Source organism: Parasteatoda tepidariorum, unplaced genomic scaffold, assembly GCF_043381705.1.
Source record: "Parasteatoda tepidariorum isolate YZ-2023 unplaced genomic scaffold, CAS_Ptep_4.0 HiC_scaffold_676, whole genome shotgun sequence".
Taxonomy (NCBI): Eukaryota; Metazoa; Arthropoda; class Arachnida; order Araneae; family Theridiidae; genus Parasteatoda; species Parasteatoda tepidariorum.
Genome location: NW_027261873.1, coordinates 73217 through 94471, shown reverse-complemented (window position 1 = coordinate 94471; position 21255 = coordinate 73217). Strand labels below are relative to the sequence as shown.

Sequence of the window (21255 nt, the reverse complement as noted above, 5' to 3'; positions counted from 1 at the left end):
CTACCAACACATTTGAATGAGTAAGGCTGAGAAAAAGAGTCTTGTCATTAAATTTGATCGGTTAATAGCCAATACACATGGATTCCTTAACTTTCCTAATGCACTCAAGATACTCCCCTTTTTGATTGCTTGTTGGACGGTCCTGTGGGGTTTATAACCAGGCTCTTCGGGCCATTTTTCTAAATTCATCAATTTAAATTTACTTCAAGTACCAAATATTTCTTGATAACCTACATAAAATTTCCTGAATAGGATTTTCATCTAGAACCAGACCATAGAAATTGGTAGTTTACTGCATTTTGATTTGTTTTACTATTACCAGGGGTCTGTCCAGGGTATATTTACTACCACTAGCGGTAACTTCCCAAATTCAACTTTAGGAAAACAGTAGTTTCACAAAATACTTTTAATAAAACAAGTTCTCGTGCGAATCCCGTTCTCGTTGCAATCTAGGGAAAAGATGGAGCTTTTTTGCCAGATGTCTTTTAGGAAAAGGTGGCACGTGTTTGGTCAGGTACTGCAATATTATAAACCTAACCGGCCGCTGACGCCATTTCAAAGCAAGCTTCTTTTCTCTTTTTTTAGCTGAGTTTTTTAAAATTAAACAACGAGGGTCTCCCTTTGTAAACTTTGCAGAAAGTCAAAATTCAAAATTATTGTAAACATTCGAACATTATCTTAAACACTATTGTGAATTTATTCTAACAGTTCTAATTTATCCTAAAATTTTTTTTTCTCCGTTAAATTTTTTTTTGTATGACCTAGTCGAAAATGTCTCATAATGAAAAAGACTTTTAGTGATAGTAGCGTTAAATGCATGTTTTTATTAAATTCAAGTTGAAATTCAAGTATGGACAATGATTTTTATGGAATTTTGAAATTGGATGCAGTTTTAAGCCCACAATATTACAATAGCAAAATTATATTTTTTAAATGGGGAAAAATATACTGAAATTTAGTCATAAAGGATTTTTATTTGAAGGGAAAATTTTTGAAAATATTTTCGCATTTTACAATATTTTTGTGTTGAGCTTTTATTATAATTTTTAAGTTTCACAAATTATGTCTAAATTTTCACAAAATGGGTACCTCATTAAAAAACCAGACAGACCCCTGATTACACTTTATATGTCACCTTGTTTGAATTTAAAGGATCTACCAGATCATGACATGTATTAAATCTGTAATTTTTGCAAGATAACAATGAAATATTATATAAAGGAATTTAGTTGTCAGAATTTTTTTTTTTTAACTTTCTTAAACTGTCCTACTTTTTGATGTATGGTTCGAATTTTTACCTTTTCTGCCTGTGTGGACTCAGTCAATAGCTTGTGTAAAGTTTCAATTGTAAGTAAATAAGAAAATAAACAGGATGCGTAGAGTTTTTAAAAATTGCTTATTTTTAATAAACGCTTCTTAAAAGCTGTCAAAAGTGCTTAATTTTCTATGTTTCAAAATGAGATTTTTGTTTCTTCGCTGCGTTGATTGTCGTCCTAAATTACCAAAAAGGCACGATTTTCACGATTTTCTTTGCACTATTTATCAGAAACTAGTTATTTTATCATGATTATGTAAAATCTCTGAAAATGTTTTTGCATTTTGTTGATTTTTATGTTTACAAAGTAAGAACTTTAAACAATAGAAGGAAACACTTTATTACTGTACATATTCTATAATTTTTCAATAATTATAATTTTTTAAAATCATTTCATATAGCATAGGTGTTTCAGGTATCCAATTTTCAATTTTCAAAAAACTACGGATTTTTAAATTTTATTGCAATTAATTTTATAACTTTCATGTTTGTGTGGCAATTGCACTAAATTGTCGCATTTGGTTATAATCGTCCACACGGAATGTTTCAAAATGTTTTAGAAAAAGTAACCTTTGAAACATATCCAACACATCAAAGAGGAAGATGAAAAAAATCATCAATATTTACCTCATTTTTATTTTACTGTCCTCACTCAAAGTTTTTAACATTATGAAATCACCCTTCCCCTAGCCTTTGTTTGGATATGTCTCTGATTCTGGTATATATATCTGAGTTATTGTAAGTCCTCGTATAGTCAATCTTTCACTCCCACTCTTTTTTCTCTTGAGATAGTAAACATTTTTTGAGGGGAAAGTATAGAATGTATATAAGCAGTTTGTAAATAATAATTTTTCATTATAATGATAGCCGAATTTCTGACAGAAAATTGTCAATATCTGAACATAGGCAGTATGATTTTGCTAAAGAAAATTTCTTGAATTTTTCTTAGTTTGTTTTTGACTCATATCATGGTTTGATACTAACATTATTTGTTTCGAATGTTTTTTCAAAATCCAGTGTCATACTCATTTTAAGGTTTAGAAAAATTATCAAATTATTTCTGTATTTTTAAAAGTAATTCTCTAATAAAAAATGCCCAAGAGAAACATACCTTAAATGTTCTTAAAATGAAATAAGAAAAAAAATAAATCCTTTGTAATGAAATAAAAATATTAATCTGAGACATGGTTTATATTCTGAAATTTCATATAACATACAATTGTATTTAAACAGTTGAAAAAATGAGATGCAATTTGCATTCAAATTTGAAATTAATATGAAGATCTAAAATAGCAAAAGACTAAAGAAAGGAAAATTATTTTGATACATGTGCACCGTCAAACATAGTTCATAAATAAACTTCCACAAACTATGTAAAATTATTTTCTCTAGCAACTGTGTTCATAATATTTTCATAAACTTTAAAGCCTGCTACAATTGCCAAAGAATTGGAGTTTTTTTTCTTCTTCTGAATTTCCTTTTTATTGAGATGTTTCTCAAATTTTCTATTAATTTCCTTTTTTATTTTGAAATTTCTTTGTTAAAAAGCATGCATTTTAATTTTTTTTAAAATTTTTTTATTAATTTATTTCTTATAGGCTAACATTAGATTACTAAAAATTGCATTTTATAAATTAATTAGAAGAATATTAAACGCCACAAATATTGACACAGTATTTAAATTAATTTTATTTTAAGTATTTCAAAAATTGCTCATTTCTTGAAAAAAAAAGGGAAAATAAAGGCATTTAACATTCATTTTAAAAACGAAAAAAAGTTTGGTTTTCTATAATAACAATAATGTATTATAAAGTTATTAATTTAAATTAAATCTTTTGGGAACAAAAAAAAAGTTAAAGAATATTCATATCACATTATGTATAAGAAGAAAGCTTATTATAGCTTTGCATGGATTTGAATTGGCATAAGTGCAACAATACATTAATAGTTATTATGCATAATCTTGAAAGTTATCTGTTTATATAAATTTATTACAAATAACATTTAAACTGGTTGCTTTTACAATTACGTAACAAAGTATTTCTTTTCCTCTATTATTAGAGGGTCTTCTTGATTTTAAGTGCCATTTTAGTGTGTGTGATGCGTCTCTTTGTTTTTAGCAACATTGTGAAAATGTCTATTAAAAAAATCTAAAAAAAAATTTCTATAAGAAGAGCATATGTAATAAATAATTTGTACATGTTTTACATATAAATGTGCATGCTTTAAATGAATGATGTTTGATGTTAAATGCATTTGTTGAATTCCATGCCAACTGAAACCAGTAGTGAATTTTTAAAATTTACGCACTATCCTTGTATTTGGTATCATTTTAAAGGAAATTTGTAGTAATTTATGAATTCAGAAGTTTTTTTTTGAAGTTATGCATGATTATAGTAAAATTTATCATAAATAGAGAGCATTCATAATCTTAATTTATTCTACCAAAATAAACTGTCTATTTTAAAGAAGAATAAGTTATTAAAAATATTACTATTTTACATGTAGTTTGATTTATATTGTAAAATATATTCTTCCTGAGTCTAATTATGCAGTGATTTCAAAAAGGTTTTTTTCCTTTTTTTTAAGTCAAAAATTATCTCAAATATATACTGTCTGCTCTGTTACAATTATTCTTTAAAGTTTACTTTATTCATGACACAAAAAACTTAAAACAACTTAATATTTGTTTTTTACAGTAAAGTCTATTAGTAAAATCCTGTTATGTTATATTTGTGAAGAAAATTTTTTTTAACATTTTAAAGTTTCCTATATAATAGAAGGGATGTAACAGAGTGGACGAAACTAAATGTCCCCTCAGTTACACAAAATTTATTGGTTGACTATTAAAAAGGAACTCTAGAAATGTAAACAAGTGCTAATGCATCCTGATTAAACTAGTTTAAACTAGTTCCTCCACTATTAGAACACAATTTTTAGACAAAGCTGTGCCATTTTTATTTGATAGTGAGTTTAGTTTATAGTTAAAAGTTTTTTAAGTCAGTAGTCAAAATGAGAGAAAACAGCAACAGAAAGAATGAGGGAATATAGAATAGAATGTTAAAAAAGGACCGATATTGTCAGAAGAAAGATTAAGAATATAAAACAAAAATTTATGATAACAGAAGTATTTTGAAAAAAAAAACCTTACCAGAGAAATAGTTAAATTGAAAAAAAATAAGACAAAGGGAAAATAAAAAGGCACTAATACAAGCAGTGGAAATTCAGGAAGGATATTCTATTTATAATATTCCTTAAACATTGGGGAAAACTATTAAAAAAGCCAATCGTGCATTACCTGCATCTCCAAAAAAAAAAAANGACAGAGCGAGACTCCATCTCAAAAAAAAAAAAAAAAAAATTTTTTTTACTGTTCGCATATTTTGGAACCTTTTAAAAAAAAACAAAGGAAATAGCCTATAGTAACAGAGTATCTGATGAAACGAAACAAAAAAAAACTTTTAATAAATTTCTACTCATCTGGTAGGCTTTCTAACCAGATTTATGGTAGAGCTGAGTGCATGACTGTCAAATAAAATGGATATAAAGTCCACAAAGCCAAATGTTTACCTTGATGGAACCATATCAAGTTTCAAAGCAGATGCATCCAAACTTAAAAATTGGCAAATTTAAGTTTGCTGTGCTACGACCTATCTATATTTAATGAGTAGGCAAAACACCATATAATGAGTGCATGTAACGAAAATATGAATTCACTATTAAAATCATCGTTGTTTGCCTAATAATTACATAGAACTACTAAACATAGTTACTTGCTACAATCGTTCAATTGACTTTGTTTTATTACCGGCGTTGAACAGCCGATCCAAATTTGAGTTTACGGCTTCCAATGTTCAACTCTGTAGCCTTGTAATCTTGAACCCAATCCAAAAGACAAGGGAACTCCTCTATCAGTACCCCCCAAAGGTATTGATTTGTTTTGGAACTTGGAGGACTTTGTGATCTTATATATTTAACATGCACCAGTCACCATTTAAAACACTGGGATTCTTTTGATGTTGCAATAGATAGTTTTGCAAGTGCAAAAAGTTCAAGGAGAAACTAGGGTAGTTAATTTTGTTGCCCAAATAATTGAACAAAGAAAGAAATAAACAATGCACTGTTTTTAACATGGTCTGGTAAAGTAAAAGCTTTAAAATATAACTACAAAGATGTAGCACGGGTTTCAATATAGCAGTGCTGTCAACTCCAACTTTAAATAACCGAAGAGTCACTTTTAACAGTGATATTCCCCTTTTACTTTTTGTCAAATTTGTTACATATAATGTCCTCTATGTAACGATGCATTATTTGGACTTAAAAAAATGTGTTTGAAATTTTAAAAGTCAATTAATAATTTATTTTAACTTGAAATGTGATAATTTTTAAAAAAAATCCTGATAATGTTTAGGGTGGTCTAAATCACAGAATTTAGCATAAATAACAGTGCATGCCAAAAATGTGGGATATTATTTGTCCCCTCTGTTACAAGTACTTTTAATTAACTTGCAATTTAATTATGAGGATCTCTTATTATTTATGCCAATTAATTAAACATTGCACCCTAAAATATCATATTCTAGTAGAATTTTTGTTTTCAAATATATTTAATATATTTTTTAGAACAAAATACTTGTGTGATTTCCCCTCTGTTACGCTTGGAATTCAACATTTTATTAATTTGTAAAAATATGATAAAGATAGTAAACATNTCCTAACAAAATGAAAGATTGTCTGGATTTGAAAGTAATCAATTATACTTGAAAAAAGGAAACTTTGGAAAAATATGTTACAATAAAATGAAATATTTTTATTTGATTGCAATATGTAATGTTTATCTTAAATTACAGTTTAAATTTGAAACATTTTTTTTTAATTAAAGCTTTTATTAAGAATTTAACGAACAAATAATTAATTCTTAATTTCTTTAACTCTAAATGAAGAATTCATTAACTTAAAAATTAATAATTTAAATATAAATGTTAAGTTACTTGGCAAATTATCCTTCTCTCTCTTTTTTTACTTTCAACTTCAACTCAAGTGTGAGCATATGAAATGAAGATCTAAAGAGAGAGAGAAAATTGTCTACAACATAAATAAACAGTTAGTATTTAAAGCAAAAAGAATGAAAAATTTTGAAATGAAATTTTGAAAAGCATTTAAAATTGTAGTAAATTTTTGAACAAATTGCAATTTTGAAAAAAAAATTTAACTCAAGTTCATAAATAAATTGCTCCTTTCAACACGCAAAATTCAATTTTTTAGTTGCATACTTGAGGATTGCAAGTTGGTTCGTAGCGTATCTTTTACTTCAAGTATAACAGTTACTGATTTTCAAACTAGTTATCAAATGTAAAATTCCTTGTTAACTTGTATATTTTTTACACTCCTTTGTAAATTCAAGTTGCTAAATCTTATGGAATTTGTGCCATATTTTCATTTGATTGGAATGTGAGACACATAGAAATGTTTCCTCTGGCTACAAAAAGAAAGCGCTACAGTAAATTCTACCTCAATTCTTATTATTAAATTCTATTCTCAATTCTATCTATTTACTATGATTTCTACTAAAACTGCAGGATATCTGGTTATACGCTTAAACTTTTTATATGGATGTTAGCATCACTTCTTTTAGTTTTAATTAAAAAATGGATTTAAAATATATATTTTTTTAAAAAAAAGTTTTTAAATTTAAAAAGGAATATAAAATTTAAATTACACATTATTATGTCAACATATATGTATTTCAAATTATTTTCTCGAAATGGTTTTGACATTTTTTAATGTTATATTTAATGTTATAAACTTTTATTATTGTTTATTTTAGGTGAAAGGGAAGTTTGGTAAATTAGGTAAGGTAATTCAAACATTTATTTTGCATTGCTCTTAATTGCCTATGAATTGTGTCGTATTATATTAATTTTATTTCATTTCCAGGATGTTGTCTGTTCATTACCAGTTGAAGATGTTGTGTTATCAGAATCTAAAAAGCTGTTGATTAGACTGTGTAATGAAATCAATAGGTATTGTTTAAATACTGCTCCATTATGTTATTAATTATATTTATTTTAAGATATTGCCTTTATTGCTGTAGCTTTTTGCATTGGTTTTGTAATCAGTTTATTTTACTTATAATGTTTTAAATTTAGCGAGGCATTAATTTTTCCATTAAATCGTGAACTTCAGAAAATCAATGATTTATGTTCTGACAAAAATTTATTGGAATTCTGCTATTCTAAAATTTAAATTTTGTTCATCATCATTAATGGCTCGACAGCCCAGGGTGGACCTTAGCCTTCTCAAGAAGTTTTGTCTAGGCTAACCTTTTTCCTGCTAGCGTTTTCCAGTATATAGTTTTTGAGACGAAAAGTTTTTTTTTCTAGGCCATCTATCCATCTCAGATTTTCTAGATAGATTCCAAATTCTTAAGATAGATTCTAGATAAATACACAAGTGGGCGACCTTTGTGCTAAAATACAAACTAAGATAAACAACGATAAAGAGCACAAAAATATTGCAAAAATACTTCATCAGTGCAACACTGTTGCACTGATGAAGGTTGCCCTTTGAGCATCCGAAACAGCTGTCTGTATTTCATAAATATTTTTGTGCTCTTTATCGTTGTTTGCCTTAGTTTGTAGATTCTAGATAGACTATAATCTATCCATCTCGTGTGCCGACTGGTCTGGCATTGAAAACTCTTTTCGTGGTACGGTCTTCATCCATTCTGATAACATGTCCTGCTCATTTTATTCTTTGCTGTTTAATATAGTTAATAATGTCAGGTTCATTACATGATAGCTCTAGATTTGGTCTCGTGAGCCACACACCATTTTTTTGAATTCCTCGGTGAGAGGCCGACACATGAGGATGTTTTTTTCCTCTAATAGCATAAATTATTAAATTTTCTGCTAATTTTGGCCACTGGGGGCTGTTGTTTCTGTTTTCAGATCATTATTGTCATTTTTAATTGTGTAATAGATATTATTACTTCTATTACGACTTTGATTTATTATAAAATGAGTAGTCACTGAGGCTATTAAAGTTTTTTCATTTCCTTTTTTAATGTCCTTTGTTTCTTTCTCGTGTGAGTATGCAATACTGTTTAAGCTTAGCTGTAGTTGATTTTTCCGAATATTTTTTTTTCTTTTTGAAGCAGTACAAGCGTAAATGTTAAAAATATGCAGATGATAAGTACTGGGTGCATTTACATTTCTTGTATTTTGTATTTGTTATCAGTATAATGATTTAAAACCACAAACCAACAAAAGGGAAAGCTTTGTTTAATGCTGGTTGTCATTAAGATGGAATCATAAGAATCTAGAAACATGAGATACGATGTTTGGAAATGCGTGATTTTTAGAACACTTGGGTGCTGAGTTATTGTTTTTGAAGAGAAAGATCTGAGGTTTGGTTATTTAAAAGATTATAATTTTGAATTTTTTTTTTCTTTTGCAAAATTTGCTTGATCTTTAATAAGATAATTTATTTTTTTCATTATAAATTGAAGCGTCATATGTTTTTGCTAAAAATTTATTTTTGTAACCCTTGTTGAACAGCCAACCCAATTTTGGGTTTACGACTGCTAATATTCATTTCCGCAACCTTTTAATTTTGAACCCAATGCAGGAGACAAGGGAACTCATAGATCAAACATCGTGAGAAATTTACCGAGGTCTTTTTGATGGAACTAGCCCGTATTTGCTTTACATAGAGAGGAAAACCACGAAAACCTCCCATGGTTAGCCTGACGACAAGGGGACTCTTACCCCGAACCATTGCAGCTTGCTAAATAATTTTTGTATTTTTTGTGAAATATGAATACATACTTATTTTCTGCATCTTTGGTGTGTTTTATTATTAAAGAATTTACAAAATGATGATGCAAGAAAAATATTTATTCAAAAGCAAATAACAATTAGTTTTGTTTTAAAAAATATGCGTGATTTTCGTTTTCTAAAAATTTTTTTTAACCCTAAAGCTTATTTTCTCTTGCATTAATAATCATTTTTAATTTTATTCACTGTATAATGGAAGAATCTATTGTTCTTGAGTTGGCTCGAGTTCCAACTTGTTCTGATTGATACTTTATTGTAATCATGGTTAATTAAGAAAATTTCATAGGTACAACGGACAAGTAACAAAAATATATTACTAATTCATACACAATTTCAGTGGTCTATTTGCTTGTCTCTATTTGGATTTTTATTTTAAGTGAAAAACGTGAATGTTAAATGAAATATTATAAAATCATAGAATTTAGAGAATAAAAAGAAACAAATAAATGGAGAATAGAATATTTACAATATCGATAATAATATAATATGGACAATAATATAATATAGAATATGGACAATAATAGAATATGGAATCATCAGATGGAACTTCATTCCTCATTATGAAGAAATATGCTATTTTGTGACCAAAATTCATATAACCAAAATAGCGTACCATTCGGTAACATCAATTACTGGCCAAAGAAGTCATGGATTATTTATTTTATAATGGTCTGAATCAAATTTTAGCTGTTGTAGTTATTTAGTTAGAGTTAGTTTTGAGCTCTGGTTGTGATTTTTTCAATTTAAGATATCTTTCTGTTAATCCTAAATTGTTGACAATAACTTTGAATGTTAAAGATTTTTACCTTCTTCATTTTTTAATTGGAAACTCTGTTGCTTCTATGTTATCTCGAGCTCAGATTAATTTAAATTCTATATTAAAACTTTTTTTAGTTTAAAATAAAAAAATTTTAAATCATATTTTCACGTTTTAGTCAAATGTTTTCTCCTTTTATTGAAATAAAATTACTTTTCAGGTTCTCCTCATTCAGTGTTTGCTCCTTACTGGTCTAAAACTCTTCAAAAAATTTTTACGGTATGTAAAATGAATATATGTAGAATTTTTTTTCTTTGGTCTAATTATAGGGGTGCACAACGTGCGGCTTGCTGACTGTTGATGATTAACGAAAAACTTCCTGTATTTGATTGAAATATTTAGGGGAACTTTGAGAGATATCTAATTATTGTAGGGCACATATACCCATCGTCTGTACCCTGCCAACGACACCCAGGAATTCTAGTTTTATTTGAAACTTCTAAGAATTAAATAATTATCAAAATTTAGCTTAAATCAACGATCGAAACTTTTCTTTTATTTTCAGCAGAGGATAAGAATTTGAAAAGGCCTTATCAAAACTAGATAAATACTTTCGGATTATTTTTTTATCAAGACATGAAATGTCTCTAAAAATTTATTTATTGGTTTGATTTTTATTGTCAATTCATATTCATACTTAATTAATATTTTTTTCAGAAATGAGTGCATTATGTTTTAATGAAAATTATGTTGAAAATTATTTCACAAGTATTTATTTGTGCAAGGAAAGCAAGTTTGGGAAAGAAGATTTTTTTTGCTGGTTTAGGTATGTGTTTTTATTGTTTATTAAAATGTCTTAAAATGTTCCCTGATCCATGACTAATCAGTTTTTAAAAAAAAAAAAACATAAAAATTTTCCAAATTTTGTGTTATTTTTTCTATTTATATTATAGCAGTAACATACAAATTGAGAATCTGCTTTTAAAATAAATTTTTATTTTATGGGAATAACAATGATTTTTAACAACTTTGTTACTCATTGTTAACTTATATAGTAGGTAATTAGATACTTTTTTAATAAGTAAACAAATTTTAAAAAACATTGCACTTGCAAAAATTTGAAAACAAACTGTAAATTGATCACTTACTGGCTAATTTTGACAATTAGATAGGAATGTTGTTCAAATGTCACCAACACTGTCATATATCATTAAGAAAATTACATTAAACTCATTTTTTTTAACTATTCTAGTTTTAAAATAGTAGTTAGTTTAGACTGTTTCAGATTTTAAAGAATTTGCTATTGTCTAATTATTTGCTTTTCAATTTATGAATAATTTAGGTGATTAGTATTTAGTTGTATTATTTTTCAAATGTGAGTTTTGAGAAACAAAATAAAAACTAAAATGAAAAATATCTATCAGCTTTTATTATTAATATAATAACTTGCATTTTTTGGGGTATGTTATGTTCAAACTAGTATTTGTTTTTTCCCCCAAAGTAATAGAGCAATATCAAATTCTTGCTATATAGTATATTATTTATAGTTTGTTTAATCCCTATGTTATATTAGCATCAGTATTAATTCAATAAAAATATAGATGTTTGCTAAAGAAAATATGCAAAATATTTAGACCTTATATCTTGTTTTGCTATAATCTTTTTTCAATTTGTTAAACTTATGCATGTGTCTTTCTTTAGAATTATTATCTTTTAATATTATAAGTTATCCAACAGTTATCCACCGTATACTTTTGCAATGTGCAGTTACAGAGAAAAGAAGTCGGAACCTACGGAAATGATGCAGCTGGATGGATATACTGTAGATTATGTTAAACCAGTGCTTGGTATTAAATTTTCTATTTTTTACTTTATTTACTTAGTTTTCTAGTTTGTATTTAATTTATATGCATAAACTCCAATAATTAAACTTTTATATCTTTACAAATTATTCTAAATAATTTGTTTGATAGACCTTCAACTGAAACAAAAAGCATCATTATTACACTAAGCAACTAATCAGAAACAATTAACAAGTCAATTCAACAAATGGCAGAATTTTAAGCTTTAGCGATTAAAACTCAACTTAACATACTTCTTGATTAACTTTTCTTATTCTCGTCTATTTTGAATATAGAGTTTTATAAATAATCAGTGCAAAACAGTGCTGAACTGCACACACAGTGGAATGGTGGTCCTCGTGTAGCTTAACAAATATGTACTCTAGTATAAAACAAAATTGTTTTGGGCCAGCTGGGATAAAGTTTTTTTTTTTTTTTAGAAACATTTTATTTATAGCAAATGTCCTATATGTAAACTGTATTGAATTTTTTACTTACTGAAAAAAAATTTTTTTTACTGATATGAAATCTGCCCATTTGTAATTAAAAAAATTGACATTAGTTTTGTATATTATGAAATTTGATTTAAACTAATAAGATTGGCATAAATTTTTTTATAACCATCGTTGAACTGCCGACACAAGTTTTTGGGTTCACGACTGCTATTATTCAGCTCTATAGCCTTGTGATTTTGAACCAATCCAGAAGACAAGAAACTCCTAAATCCGTACCCCCCAGAGATATGATTTGTTATGGGAACATGAAGGACTTTGTGATTCGATGGATTCAACGTGCATCAGTCACACGTGGAGATCGAACCCATAACCTCCGGTACATGGGCTAAGTGTCCTACCAACCAGGCTGTCCTGGCCTTTGGTATAAGTTGTCGTTCTCTAGAGTGCAATTTGATTGTGGTTTCGTTCAGTATGTAATGAAGTAATTTATTGTTCAGATTGTTTTTGTCTCATTGGCTCCAGGATCTGAGATGAATCACCAGTTAATGTTTCATAATAAAATTAATCTTCATTAATGTGATAGTGGTTTTCAAAAATTACTCGTAGCTAATGGTGTTCTAACTAGTTTTGCTTCCTTTTCATTTAATTGTCGTCTGAAATCTGTTACTGTTAACTGGAGAAAATCTGTTGCTGTAATATTTTTATTAATCTTATTGAAATTAAAGAAAAAGAATGAAGCAAATTGAACATTTAGGGCAACTTCAGTTAGTGCAGAAAAAAGATGGCATCTCTGAACCAGCAACTACTTTTGTTTGAATAAAATCTCTCTGTACTTACAGGTATTAATTTATTATTTCTCTTTTCCTGCTTTGTTTAATGCTACTTCAAATTTCAGATCTTGAAGGTGGGAGGTTTTTTTTTCAATGCGGTCAAGGAAGGTGATAGACAATGAAAATGGGTGCCATCTATGGGTCATGGCTATGTACAGGACTACCTACCATGTGAGCACATTCAACATCAAACCAGCAAAAACTCTACCATATCTAAGTTACAAGGAGGTATGTAGCAATATTTGGCTTCAAAAATTAGCTCAAATGATTGACACTAAAAAAAATCGATATTTTATCTCCTCTAACGTTTAGATTAAAAAAAGGGCATAAGTCCATTATATATAATTTAAAATAACACTCTAAGTATAAAGTTTCCTTATTCATAAATTAAAAGGTTTACTTATAGTAGAACATTATTTTTTTTAAAAATTTTTGACGTAAAGAAAGTTTTTATAAAGATCATTCTAAGAATTTTATAGCTGCCACAATTATTCAAACTTTTTATTCGTTTGTTGATTTGGCTATTTCCATACTAGCAAAATTTGTGTTATATCTTAATTTGAGAGAAAGAAACTTATGCTATTTATTAAATACAATTTCATAAATAACACAAATTTAAAATTATATTTAAAAAAAATATTCAATATTTATGTTCATGCTTTGTTCCTAATGAAATTAACGCATGCTTTCTAAGAAATGTTAGTAAGTTGTTCATACTATAAAATCTTTACTTGGGATAATTAATAAGGAATATTTCAAAGTTTATAGTGTTTATTTTTTGGGTAAAATACTAGTGCGAATTCCACACTTCACACAAAGTATTGCCCCCCCCCCTGAACAGATTGCTACAGATGTGAGGAATGTCATAACTTTTCTTCACACCAGTCCATTGTTGTCTGCCTTGCTTTTTTGAGCACTATATTTTATGCTCGGCTTTTATTTATCTATTTCTTTTTAGAAATATTTACCTGTTGATGTTTTACCCTGGTGTGCACGATAATTGCATGTTTATTTTTAATTATAAAGGGTTACAGAAAGAAAGTCATGTTTAGGGTATTGTGGGAAAGATAAATTATAGTTTGCTGATATTATGTTTAAATTAGAGATCTACGTTACTGCGGTTACCAATTATTCATTATTTTGACCAGCTAATGCAGATGGATATTTAGTACTGAGCAATGTTGGTTTATTGTCAAACTCTAACCATGTCCTTATCCCATTTTTCAGGTGCTCTATATTTTTATGATCGTGGTAGAAATGTCATGTAATTTGGCTCCTGGTCAGATAACGTTAACTCCAATTTCATGTAGAATTTTGACCCTGGTCAGATAACATGGACAGCACCATAGCTGGTTCCCCTCTTCCCAAGTTTCAGCACCACAACCAACCAACAAGAGTACTTTAATTCATAAGAGATTTAATGCACACTTTGCAGCATATACACTCCAGTTGTTTTACCGACTGCCAGGTTCAAACTCATGACTCCAATTTTCCATCAGCTGTGTGAACATCTAAATCGACTGTGCCACTAATTACTTATGTTACAACTGTTGCATAAGTTGCTTGAAACAAATTTACTCCTGAAATTTAGAATCACTGATTTATACTTGAAAATTAAATTTGCACTAAGTTTTATTCAGAGTTACTTCAAACTTAATTTTTTTAGGGTATCTTAACCTAGTGTTAAGGGTTAAACTTATGAGAAAGCACTTTTTTTTCAATAAATTAGTTTTTGGAAGAATAGGAACTGTGATAAAGAATGTTAAAATTTAGTATTTTTCGTAAGGAGGGCAAAAAAGCAAAACAAATTAGTAATATTTTTCCATCAGTATATTTTATTTTTTGGGTAAAAACAAATCCGTTATAATAATTTCACGTTATTATTTTCGTTTGAAATTTAATAAACTAATGTACTTAATTAATGTTTAGACTGTAGGTGCTAAAAAAAACATTTCCATTATTCTGTAAAGTTCTAAGTACTATTAACGAAGCAATTAATTTTTTTAAAAGTTTTAGTTGTACTGCACCTTTTTTTTTCTTTTTTTTTATACATCTCTACTTTAAATATTAAGAAAAAAACTATTCAGCCCATTAGAATCTTGATAATTTTGTAGTTATTTAGATTTATACTCTGCGAGTATTTCCTTTTATTTGCTAGTATAGTAAAAGCTAACATGTTAAGTAAATTTTAGTAAGTACTTTGATTACAAGATTGTTTTTGGAAATATAAATTTATTTAGAAGCTGAGCTTTAGTTAAACCTGAAACATTTATGTTAGCTTTAGAATCATCCTCAAAAATTATTTTTCTTTCTTACTCAATCCATTTTCGTGATTTAGAAATCTTTGATAAAACAATGATGGACATTATTTTGACATTTTGTTATCAAGATAAATAACAATAAAATTAATTTAATGTATAATTTTTTAAATCTTATTTTTATCTTATTTTTTAAATCTTATATTTAATTTATTTCGATCATCATTTTGCAAAAAGAAACATTTTAAACTTAATGAATTGCAGAAAAATTCCTGCAACTTCTTTCGTATCACCTACACTTTAAAATCTTCTGCATTTTTAGGCATTTATATTTCTTAAGAATCTCTTTTTCCTTAATAGAATAGTTTACAATGTAAAAATGGTATGCTTGCTTAGAAAAGTTCAACTTATACGCAATTTATATTGCTGCCTTTTTTAAACGTATGGTTATATTGTTATTTTTTCCCAGGAAATATCAGGAAAAAAAATGAAATTTATGTTATTTATTTGAGATTAAAGTATAAATTGCAATTAACTTGGTTTAGTTTTCTAAATGTTTTTCTCTGCATCATTGAAATTAAGTTTTACATAATTTGAATTTCATGTATAATATATGCCTGCCAAATCTGCTGTTTCTTAACAAAGACTCCTGTAATTTACGTCTATCTCCTGTTTACCAGTACATTTTAAATTTCTCCGTATTTGTTGAATAAATTAAAAAACAATTCGGCAATAAAACATCCGCTAATAGCAAAAATACTTCTCCTATTCCTCAACAGATGGTACTATTGCTAGTACTACAGTAAGTTGAGTGCTTATAGTTTAAAATATTACAAATAATAATTTTTAAAAAAAAATTATCTTTTAGACAATATAAAGAACAAAACAAACAAAACCCTATCAGATCATTATGTAGAGTATTTAACCAAGATATTTAATGTATGTCTGTCGTTGAACTTCTTTCCTGAAATATGTAAAACTGCAAATATAATTCTATTTCCTATACCAAACAAAGATTTACTATCTCAGAACAGTTTTCGACCTATAATTTTGCTTTGCACTCTTGGTAAGATACAGAAGCGAATAGCATACACTAGGCTCAAACCATTTTTCAGTTGTTTGCCAGATGAATAGCATGGATTCAGGGTGAAACTGGATACAACAAAACAGTTGTTACGTTTAGTTGATTATGTTGGCAGAGGATTAGTCTTAAAGCAGACTTCGGCTTGTTGATACTTGATATTAGTAAAGCGTTTAATAGAGTATTGGAACAAAGGAATAATTTTTAAATTAATTGAGCTTGAATTCCCAAAGGGAATAATAAAATTTGTTTACAGTAATTTGGCACAAAGAAACTTTCAGATTAGAATGAAAAACGCATGCTCCACGGTGAGGAGTATAAGAGCAGGCGTACCACAAGGTAGCATACTCGGACTAATTTTATATATCCGTTTTACACACGATTTCCCAATCGACAGGATCACTCCTGTCGATTGGAACAGCTTAACTGCATTTTATGCAGATGATACAGGTGTGATAATAAGATCAAGTAACCTGAACAGGGTTATAGAAAAACTGCAGGATAAGATATACGATAACGAGGAATGGTGCTTAGATTGGAAGGTTGAAATAAATGTTCAAAAGTCCTAACTGATCCAGAACAACAGGAATCCAATTAGAGAGCATAATGAACTAGTACTCTTAAACCAAGTGATACCAGGAGTAACTAAAGCAGCATACTTAGGTCATTCACAACAGTCGGACTTGATCGGATCGTGTGAAAAATGTCAAAGATAAAGCCAATGCTGCAACTTTAGAACTGCAATCAATAATGTACAGTGAAAAACTGAGTTTAAAATGAAGAGGTTACTTTTCACCTCCATGATTAGACAGACCAATCATGACCTATGCCTCGCCAGCATGGTGTAACGTTTCAGAAAGTGAGTTTGGGAAACTCAGAAGAAGGCAGAACAAGATTTTATGAAAGATAACTGGTGCTCAGTGGTATCAGAGAAATGTAGACATACACACGAACCTAGAGATTGACAGTTTTGATCACCACTTTAACAAACTAAATCGAAACTTTTTTAAGAAAGCGTTAGACTGCAAAGCCGCAAATTTTGACTCAATTTTTGAGTTCGAAAACTTAGCTGAAAATGCCTCCCTGAGGCCAGTAGCTCACTTTTTTTAACACTGACCATCTGAGTATTCACGAATATAGTGGAAAATTATTTTATGGCAATATCTCAAAATGGCCTTAATAAATATATATTAAACTATATATCATATATATATTAAGAAAAAATACAAAAAGAAAGAAACGGACATGTAATTGTATGAAAGCGTTGACTCAAATCAACTTGATTTGTAACAAACTTGACAATGCTTTAGTAATTAGTGAACTGTGAGAATGTTGAGAGAGAAAGTGTATCGTACCTGAGATGTACAATTAAATTTTTAACAAACGTCTTACAAGAAGTATATTTCGTTTATAATTTTTTATCTACTTATTGTGATAATGTATCATTATATAATATCACTTGAGCAATGTGCTCAATATTAATTCTCTACTTTCATTTTTAGGATACAAGGACCTCAAGATAATACCACAAGGATCCACCATCACAAGATGAAGTAGTAAAGGGCCACTTCTGTCTCAGGCACCCCGACCAACCGAGTTTTCAAATTTTGGGTAATTTTTACTTAATTTACTAATGTTATAATTGTGCGAAAAGTAATTTATTGTTAAACAATATTAGTTTTTTATTTCTCAGATAATTCTATCAGTAAGGGGGGGGGGGTCCTAACCCTATAGGACTAGACAGCTTTTCCTAAAAAAAAATTCGATTTTTTTTTTCAAAAGAAAAAAGAATGTTATAACTTTTTTATTCTGAGCAGTTAGACACAAAGTATAGGATAATATCTAAATAACTTCCAAAGTTACAGCAAAAATTCTGAAACCCATTCATGAAAGCAATAAATATATCACACCAGTTTTCTAAATAGGAATCGTCTGCAAACTCACTTATTTTTTTCAAAAGTATTTAAAGTTATGTCTTTAAATCGGGTTTTCACAATTCGAGATTTTCAATTTTGCGCACAAGATTTCTCCACTTCTACTAAATCAATTAAGTTTAAACTTGGTAATTAGATTCTGGATAGCATAGTGCTTTAAAAGAAGAAAAAAATTTCATTTAAAAATTTTTTTTTTTTGGAATTTTTCCTTTTTTGGAGCTGGTATGGTTTTTGAAAGATATTTTACTGTATATTAAAAGTTTTTTATAAGATTTTTATGACTTCTATCGTTTTCGCAATATGCCACACTATCTCTTTTATTTTTCCTGCAACTTTTAAGTCTGAGGAAAATTAAATTGTAAAAGTTCTTTGTGATGTATCGCAAAAGTGTTTATATTTAAATAATACCTGCGCCTCCTCCACGAAGGCTAACTTGTTCCAATGTTTGATCCAGAAGTTCCCTTGTCTTCTGGATTGGGTTCAAAATCACAAGGTTAAGGTGTTGAACATTGGTAGTTGTAAACCCAAAAAATTGGGTCTACTGTTTAACGACGGTAATAAAATACATCTGCCTCTCTAATCTCTACTGATTAAGATTCTTTGTAGTGGTAACGAAATGAAAGCAAGAATTATACAATTAAAAGCAAGAATTATATTATCTCCGCAAACGGTTAATGTTAGTATTTTAATTTATTTTTCAATTATTTGTAAGCAATGGTGGAAAATTTTTTTATAAATTAACTTTGTTAAATTATGAGAAAATATTAAAGTAGACATTTTGATAATACTCTAGATACTGAAAAACATCTACCTCAAAAATAAGGAGATTCAGCAGCTACAGAATAGATGATCCAAAATTCATTAGAAATTTAAGCAAAGTTACGACTTCTTTTTCATTTTCGGCAAAATATACCCTCACTAGCTATTGCTTCCTAAACCCCAGAATTAAATGCTTTTGCAATTCATTTCAAATTGCTTGATTATTGTTAAATATCTCAGTTCTTACACTTTATTTTAACAATAGTTGGTGGAAAGTTCTTTCTCAAGAGTGCTGGCAACCGGAATTCGTCTTATATAAACTGCTCACATCTAAGAGTCGCTCCTAAATTAAGATTATTACACAGGCCTGCGATGAAAAAAATACAAGAGGTCTGACAGCTGAACTTAATGTATTTTTTGGTGCTGAAATGGAAAATAATAATGAAAAATTTCCATCACGTCACGTTTTTTAGAAAAATTCAATTTTACTGGAATTTTAATGAACATTTACCATAAAAAAGTTTTCGTTTTTGAATTTCTTCCCTTCTTGACTGACCAGCATTCTAATTTGGTCAAATCTATAAAAGTACCCCTCTATCACTACTTCCTGTCACTGTCCCTCTCTCTGTAACAATGTCTTCCTACCAATAGCGCCGTGAGAATCCTTATCTAGGTCCGCTGACCTCTCAGAAACCCTAGCAAGCGTGATAGGGAGTCATTTTAAAGTTAGCTTTTTCTGTGCGTTTCGTGAAACATGGCTTTGAGTTCAAAACATTGTGAAAATTTCCCAGATGACTTTTGTGATACATGCGGCGAATATAATGCTGTTAAAAATCGCATGAGGAGCATTATAGACTATGTAAGACAACTTTATCTCGCATATTTTGGCATGAAACTCGGAGATCAGGACAAATCTTGGGCACCTCATAAAATTTGTGTGCAGTGTCTCAATGATCTACTCTTATTGCATCAAGGAAAGAAGACTGCTTTACGATTTGGAATTCCTATGACGTGGAGGGAGCCCCAAAACCACTTTGATGATTGTTATTTTTGTTCCTGCCATGTTCGTGGGTATAACCGAAAAAATCAAAGACTAATATCTAAACCTGGCTCTCGTCCTGAACAAAATAAAATATATCGACCACAGTTGGACCATTTGCGGTGATTTGAAAGTTATCTCCATGCTTCTTGGTTAACAAGGGGGATTTATAAAGTACCCATGTTTCATTTGTGAGTGGGACAGCCGTGACAAGACTCAACATTGGGTCAAAAAAGAATGGCCGAAAAGACAAAATCTTGACCCAGGCACCAAGAACGTTATTCGAAACAGCTTAGTTGATCCGAAAAAAGTATTGTTACCTCCGCTACATATAAAATTAGGTGTAATGAAGCAGTTTGTCAAGGCTGTTCCAAAAGATGGCAATTGTTTCAAATACCTGTGCAAAAAGTTTCCAGGTTTATCCCAAGCTAAGTTGAAAGAAGGAATATTTGTTGGTCCAGATATCCGCAAACTCATGAAGGATAAAGAATTTGAGACTAACATGACAGAAACGGAAAAAGAAGCTTGGGTTGCTTTCAAAGATGTCGTCAGTAAATTTCTGGGTAATTACAAGGATCCTGATTATAAGGAAATTGTAATGAAAATGCTGGACAAATTTAAAACGTTGGGTTGCTCCATGAGTGTAAAAATGCATTTCCTTCACTCACATGTGGACTTTTTCCCTGAAAATTTAGGAGCAGTTAGCGAAGAACAAGGGGAAAGGTTCCATCAAGATATCAGAGATATTTAGCGTAAATATCAAGGAAGATGGGACAAGAACATGTTCACTGACTACTGTTGGATGATAGCTCGGGATAAACCTGAGATTAAGCATGAAAGAAGATCATCAAAAATAAGTTTCAGAGGAAAACGAGTATATACTTAAATAGAAACTTTTCTCTTTTGTTTTTTGCTTGTTTTGTTTTTTGTTTCAAACTTTCATATACACATACACAATATTTGTTATTCTTGGTTAATCGTCAATTTTACGTAAGTTATCTCAATAAAAACAAATTAAAATGGTATGTTGGTGATTTTCTTCTAGAAACTGATGTAAAAAGTTTGAACACAAAGAACTTATTGTTTTTCTCTTGACCAGAGGTGACTTCTGCTGTCTGGTAACAGTATTTTTTATTCATTTTAACCTA

General features: G+C 29.0%; 1 long non-coding RNA gene across 1 annotated transcript; it reads left to right on the top strand.

The window, feature by feature from the left end:
• The first annotated feature begins 10520 nt into the window (after window positions 1–10520).
• LOC122272226 (uncharacterized) lies at window positions 10521–17997 on the top strand. The gene is made up of 4 exons (XR_011636016.1): window positions 10521–10736; window positions 11648–11757; window positions 13102–13264; window positions 17878–17997. It is a non-coding gene; the product is annotated as an uncharacterized lncRNA (long non-coding RNA).
• The last annotated feature ends 3258 nt before the right edge of the window (window positions 17998–21255 follow it).